The sequence below is a fragment of the Glycine soja genome, chromosome 5, assembly GCF_004193775.1.
Source record: "Glycine soja cultivar W05 chromosome 5, ASM419377v2, whole genome shotgun sequence".
In the NCBI taxonomy this organism is placed as follows: Eukaryota; Viridiplantae; Streptophyta; class Magnoliopsida; order Fabales; family Fabaceae; genus Glycine; species Glycine soja.
Genome location: NC_041006.1, coordinates 16,333,075 through 16,339,605, shown reverse-complemented (window position 1 = coordinate 16,339,605; position 6,531 = coordinate 16,333,075).

Sequence of the window (6,531 nt, the reverse complement as noted above, 5' to 3'; positions counted from 1 at the left end):
CATTAACCATCGAGCCTCCTAGATTGGCGAGTGGATTGGTCCTCACATTTGGACTGTCCTCTTGAAACATCAGCCATCCCGCATCAATCAATCTTTGCACCTTGTGCTTGAAGGCCACACACTACTCTATAGAATACCCTGGAACACCACTGTGATAGGCGCAGGTTGTGTTGGGATTGTACCATCAGGGAAAGGGAGATTGATAGACCTTCCCGGGGCTCACCATAGCCATTTGGTTGCTGATCAAAGATGGTAGTAGGTCAGCATAAGACATCGATATCGGGGTGAACTCCGAGGGCTTTCTTTCTGGGAAATTCCTCCTCATGTTTGTGTTTGTGTTGGGATTGGTCTTTTTGATTGGTCGGGACTGTGTGGGAAATGAATTTTGTGGGGGAGGCCTTTGTCGTTGAGTGGGAAATCTTTGTTGGATGGGCACCAGATTGGGAGGGGTTCCGATGTTGGCCGAATAATTTTGTTGATGTGGGGAATATTGGTAGGCGGGGTTGTGAAGGGTTTGTTGGGATTTTAGCCATGTGGGAGCTGAAGTTACAGCATGGGCGTCTCCTTCCTTCTTCTTAACTCCTATTGCTTGTACTCGTTGAGGTGGTGTAATCGAATTTGCCTCTTCTTAAGCCCACTTTAATTCTCTCTCCAACAAACCACAGATCTGCAAAGCTAGAAGGCATTATACCTACCATTTTCTCATAGTAGAACACTGGTAATGTGTCCACTATCATGGTTATCATCTCCCTCTCCATCATTGGAGGTACCTACCATTTTCTCATAGTAGAACACTGGTAATGTGTCCACTATCATGGTTATCATCTCCCTCTCCATCATTGGAGGTGCTACTTGGGCTGCCAAATCCCTCCATCTCTAGGCATATTCCTTGAAAGACTCATGCTCCTTCTTGCACATGTTTTGCAATTGCGTTCTATCGGGAGCCATGTCAATGTTGTATTGATACTACCTGATGAAAGCAACCATTAAGTCCTTCCAAGAATGGATCTGGGAAGCTTCCAAGTTAGTATACCAAGTGATTGCCGCCCCAACCAAACTCTTTTGAAAAAAGTGCATCAAGAGTTTCTCATCTCTTGAGTATGTCCCCATCTTCCTGCAGTACATCTTCAAGTGGTTCTTAGGACAAGTGGTCCCTTTGTACTTATCAAAGTCTGGCACCTTGAACTTGGGAGGGATGACGATGTCAGGCACTAAGCATAGCTCTGTCATGTCGGCAAATGGGTAATCACTAATCCCATCAATGGCCCTCAATCTTTCCTCTGTAAGATCAAGTTTCTCTTTTTCTTCCATGGCAGAAGGTAGTCTCCCCACTGAGAAATGTAAGGGTTGCAGCAGACGATGCTGAGGGGCCCCTGAGGTATTGGGCTGAGGCATGCCACCAAACGCTGGTCCCTCAACAGCATATGCAGGGTAAGGTTCGAACTCGCCCAGAGCGTGGTCCCGAGGCTCTTCACGGGCCTCTCCCATAGGTTGAGCAAAGGGAGCATGCCCCAACTCGGGTTGCTGGCTTTCAAGGAGAACGGGAACAGAGTGGTTGGCGTTCTCGTTGGGCACATGCACTGCATTGGGTGGTGTATAGTTAGGTGGCAAGTCGTATGATGGGAAAGAATTCTTACTTTGCACAATATGGGGACAGCCTGTGCTTCCCAACACTTCTCTCCCTGACCTACCATGTCTGGGATTGGACGACTTGTTTGGTTTATGCCGGATGGGTGAGATGGATCCGCCTTCGCGGCGGCGCTGGTGGTGGCAACTGCGGCCGCGTTGTCCTCCATCATCCTTCCCATACTCATCATGGCCTCTATCATGGAGGTCATTTGTTCCTTCATGGCCTCTATGTCAGCCTTGATTTGCTCTTACACTTCCTCTATTTCACTCATGATTTTGGTTTTGGAATGTGTTTGGTAGGGGTGTCGTAAAGCGCGTTCGTTCTTTTTGGTTATTGTGTTTACTTTTTGCCTAGACTGCTAAAAAAACAAAATGCAATGAGTAATGTGACAATGAAATAAAAATGAATGCATGATGATGATAAGTTGCCGAAGTATTGAACCCACCCAGAAATTTCAGTAAAGACATAGGGTCAAATCAAATCACATTTTCATTAAGAACAACATTGTTTATCTTGTCAAAGCCAAAGCATAAATACAACATAAACGCCTCAGCAATTCCTAATTATGCGGGACATCAGTTCGACCATGTGTTGGCAATAATCGAAAAGCCCATGAACTTCATCGGGAGCTGAGTATACATCTGCCATTACCTTGGCTCTGGCTAACAACCTTGGAAGCTCTTGACTCCTATTCAGAGTGAGAGCGAATCTATCCATCCATTTCATAGCTTCCCCATGCAATGATTCTATCACCTTCTTTTTTGCTTCCCTTTCCATTTGCAAAGCCGACAACTTCGCATGCTCATCTTCTAGTCTCTGCCCATGACTAGCAGCTAGGTTTACTTTCTCTTTATACTGATCAATAATTGTCAACATACTCTATTTCATTCTACTTAGCTGTTTGGACAAACTCCTTTTTGTCCTTTGACAACCATCAATTTATCCTCTAACACCATGTTTTCCACCCTTGACTCGTCCCTTTTGGACCTTCTAAGCTTGAGCTCGTTGCTGCTGCCCGATAGAGCCTCTCGGAACTTGTTCCTGCTTCATTCTTCCTTTTGGGCCCTCTTTGTTTCCCCCTCTAATGCTTCAACCGTAGTCATGTTGACATCTCTTAGCTCGTCACACTCTTTCCTGACCCTAATGACTGTTGTCTTTAGCTTTTCCTTGACCACTCTTGTTCTTTCAAGCTCTACTTTCAAGGCTTGCACTTCTTTGCTTTCCTCAGGGACTTCAACTTCTTTCCCACTTGGACCTTTTAGCTTTGGGAGCCAAGTTATCCCTTGCGTCCTTGCCTTCAACCACTTATGATAGTCGTCGATGACACCATTGCTGCTTCCCCTAAGCTCCTTATCTTTCCTTTCTACTATGTCCCATGCTTTACGGATTCTCTAAAGTATTTTCGCATTGCCTTCATTGAGACCTCGTGCAACGAAAGGCACCATGATCTCCTCTGACGGCACACTTCTCATAGGGTAGCCTAGTTGTCTTATGGCCAGCATGGTATTATAATTAATACAACCCCTTATTCCCATCAAGGGGATGTTTGGGAATCCTTCACATGAGCACAACACTCCAGCCCCTCCTTCTTTCCATCAGGGGAACCAACTAATGAACGCTCTTACCATACCTGAAAAGAGTTCCTCCTAGTTTGCTTTTCCTTTTTCGGCGCACATGCGATGACCTTGTAGAGGGAAGACAAGTCTACTTTTATGACAAAAAACATGGGACACCAACAACACATAAAGAGCGGGCGTACAACAGACAATTCTTGCACCGATCTTTTCACATCTCGGGTTGAATGTGTCATATGCATCGGTGAAAACATCAATGATTGGGCTTTCCTTGCTGTGATGATAAGCAAGAAAAGCATCGATCATTACCAAATCCACTAGCCCGTCTACATTTGGAAAGAGTATGGTCCCAAACACCAATAGTGCTATGTCAATGAACAAAGTCCACTCCCCTTAATCTGCCAAAGCTTTTGCCCTCTCCTCCAAGTGATTCCTTGGTATCCCTACCACCACATTCCTGTTTTGCTTTACTTGGTCTAACTCTTGTGCCAAGATCTTCACTACTTTTGCTACTCTTGCCATGGAAGGGTAGAATTCAGAAAAAAGATATGGCTTCCTTCCTCCTAGCAGTGATGCCAAGATCCCTTCAAACTCTTCTATGGTTAGTACCAATTGAAAGTCCCCAAACGTGAAGCATCTAAGCGACTAGTCGTAGTATTGAGCGAGGGATGCGATGGCTTCAACAAACACTTCTATCATGGTCAAATCCCAGATTTTCCCATACGCCTTGCGAAAGGCTTGACGTCGAACTTGATCCATCCGCTGCCCTAGTTCTTGCAAGCTGGCTAATTCTAGGCTCTTGACTTTGACATGATAGAACCTCTTTTTAAAAGAGGGCGCCTGGTTCAACCCCATGTTTGCTAGAATGAAAATTATGATGACCAATACTTCAAAGCCCTATCTAGAGGAGGTATGATGAATGCATCATGGCATGTTTATGCTATGCATGATAAAATGCGTTTATCCACAGACATAAGAGCCCGAAAGACCATCCCTTCTTACCCATAATGCGTTGGGTATCATGGCTCGTTTGCGGTCATTACCATGATGCAGACCTTCCGGCTTCCCGTGACGAAGATGACAAAAAAAATGCAGGGCGTGAGCAATGACACGACATAAGTATGCATGCATGAAAGGAATGACTAATGACAATAAAGAGTATGTGGTTAGTAGCACAAAGAGGAACATGCTAGACGACTCAGCATGATAACGCAATAAATTAATGCCAAAATGACATAATAACATATGGAGGAATGACACACATAATCACGACGTCATAAAGATATGCATGGCTAGATCAAGGAAACAAAACATAGTGCATTTGTTCTGTGCCCCTAATTTAGGAACCTAATGGGAGGGACTAAAGGTTTGCTATTTAGTGACAACTCCCAAGGGTGGTCGCACATAACTTTCAAAGGTTTCTATAGATATCATCCTCTTTGATATCAAACATTTTGGCAGTAGGGACTACCAACGACAATGCCATACCAAAAAAGGAAAACTCTAGATTAAGCTTCACTGTTATCAAGCGAGTTGGAGACCCAGCATGACCACAGATCAACCTCCACTTCCCATGTCTCCATAGACCCGAGTATAGGGCCCAATAACTCACTGTGTGTGCAAAGGTGTAAGTGCCATGTGTGCATAGAACAAACAAATATTTCTAAAATATGCATCTAATAGGTAGACAACCACACCAAACACAAAAGCATAGAAAAAGAGTTATATGAACATAAGAACATAAAAGGAAAAGGGGAAACAAAATAAAGAAAAGGTCATGATAAACATTGCACACAGATTAAATGGCTTAACTCTCTAACAAAGGTCCCTAGTGGAGTCGCCAGCTATCGCAACCTACCCTTCGGTAGGAGGGCAATGCGAGATAAAAAAGGCGCATCTTCCAAAAAAGGAGAATGCATAGGAGTCGCCACCAATGTTTATTCAAGGAAAATGTTAGAAAAACCAAAAAAAGGGGTCTGCAAATTTTCAAAAATAAGGGTTCGGGAGTTGCTTATGCGCGGGGAAGGTATTATCACCCCACGCATCCATCATAATGGACGACAACCTTTAATAGAGTGTGAAAAATCGTGACTTTAATATTTATTTATTTTCCCTTTTTATATTTTTTTACTTTTTGGGGTTGACAAGGGTGTCATACCCTAATTTCGTCCAGGGATTATAATTTGATGATATACAACCTTTGATTGGCCGCTTCGAGATACTTGGCACCCTTTGTTGCACAATATGTGAAGTCCCGAGACGTGTCGAAAATCAAAAGGAAGCAGGCTTACGCGATCCGTGAAAATTCCGTAATGTGACGGAAATTGAAAGGAGGTGTTTTTCGCAATCCGTGAGTTTTCGTAACTTCTTCGAAAGCTAAAAAAGAGTAAATACACAATCCATAAGGATTCGTAACCTTGTGGAACGAAAATAAGTATCGTTACGAAATTCGTAAAGTTTCGTAACGTTACGGAAAAAGAATTACCAAAAAAAGGTAAAGGGGGTGCATTTAGTAAAAAGGGGGGTACAAATAGCAATCAGGCCCACTTAGGCCTTCCAGATTCTTCCTCCAGAAGGCTGTTGCTTCTGGAGGAAGCAACCTTGCTCGCCTGGGCGGGCTGGGTGGCAAGCTCCTCCCCTATTTTGCTATAAATAGGGGGAGGAATGAAGGGAGAAGGGGTTCAGCCTTCTTGGCACTTCTTATTCTCTCGAAATTACTGAGGAAAATCATTTCCGTGAAGAAAATCCAAGCCTAGGCGCTTCTGTAACGTTTACGTGAGTAATTGCACGAAGATTTTCAACCATTCTTCGACATTCATCGTTTGTTCTTCGTTTTCTTCAGTCTTCAACTGGTAAGTACCCCAAACCGAGCTTTTCAATTCATTCTATGTACCCGTGGTGGTCCACATTTTGTTTCATGTATTTTTATTCTCGTTTTCATTCGCTTTCTATACCCCCTTTTGACGTGCTTCAGTCATTTATTTAAGTCATTTCTCGCCTAATCAAAAAATAAAATAAATTTCCACCGATCATTTCAATTGTATCATCCGTTAATTTCGGTTAAAATGAATTCCGACCATTCGGTCGTGTCGTAACCACGTTGGAAATAAAAAAAGAGGTAAAATAATAATATAATAATAAAAAATATCTTTTAGTAAAATGAAGCGAAAAAATCAATCAGACGTTTTCTCTTTGGGATTTCTCATTCTTAATTGGATTGACTAATAACTAAAGTGAAACTAAGGATAAAATCAACTCGCCTAGTCAAGCTCGTCCACAAAAAATAGGGTTTGAAAGTTTATCATTTCAGTTTCTTACCAAGTAAAA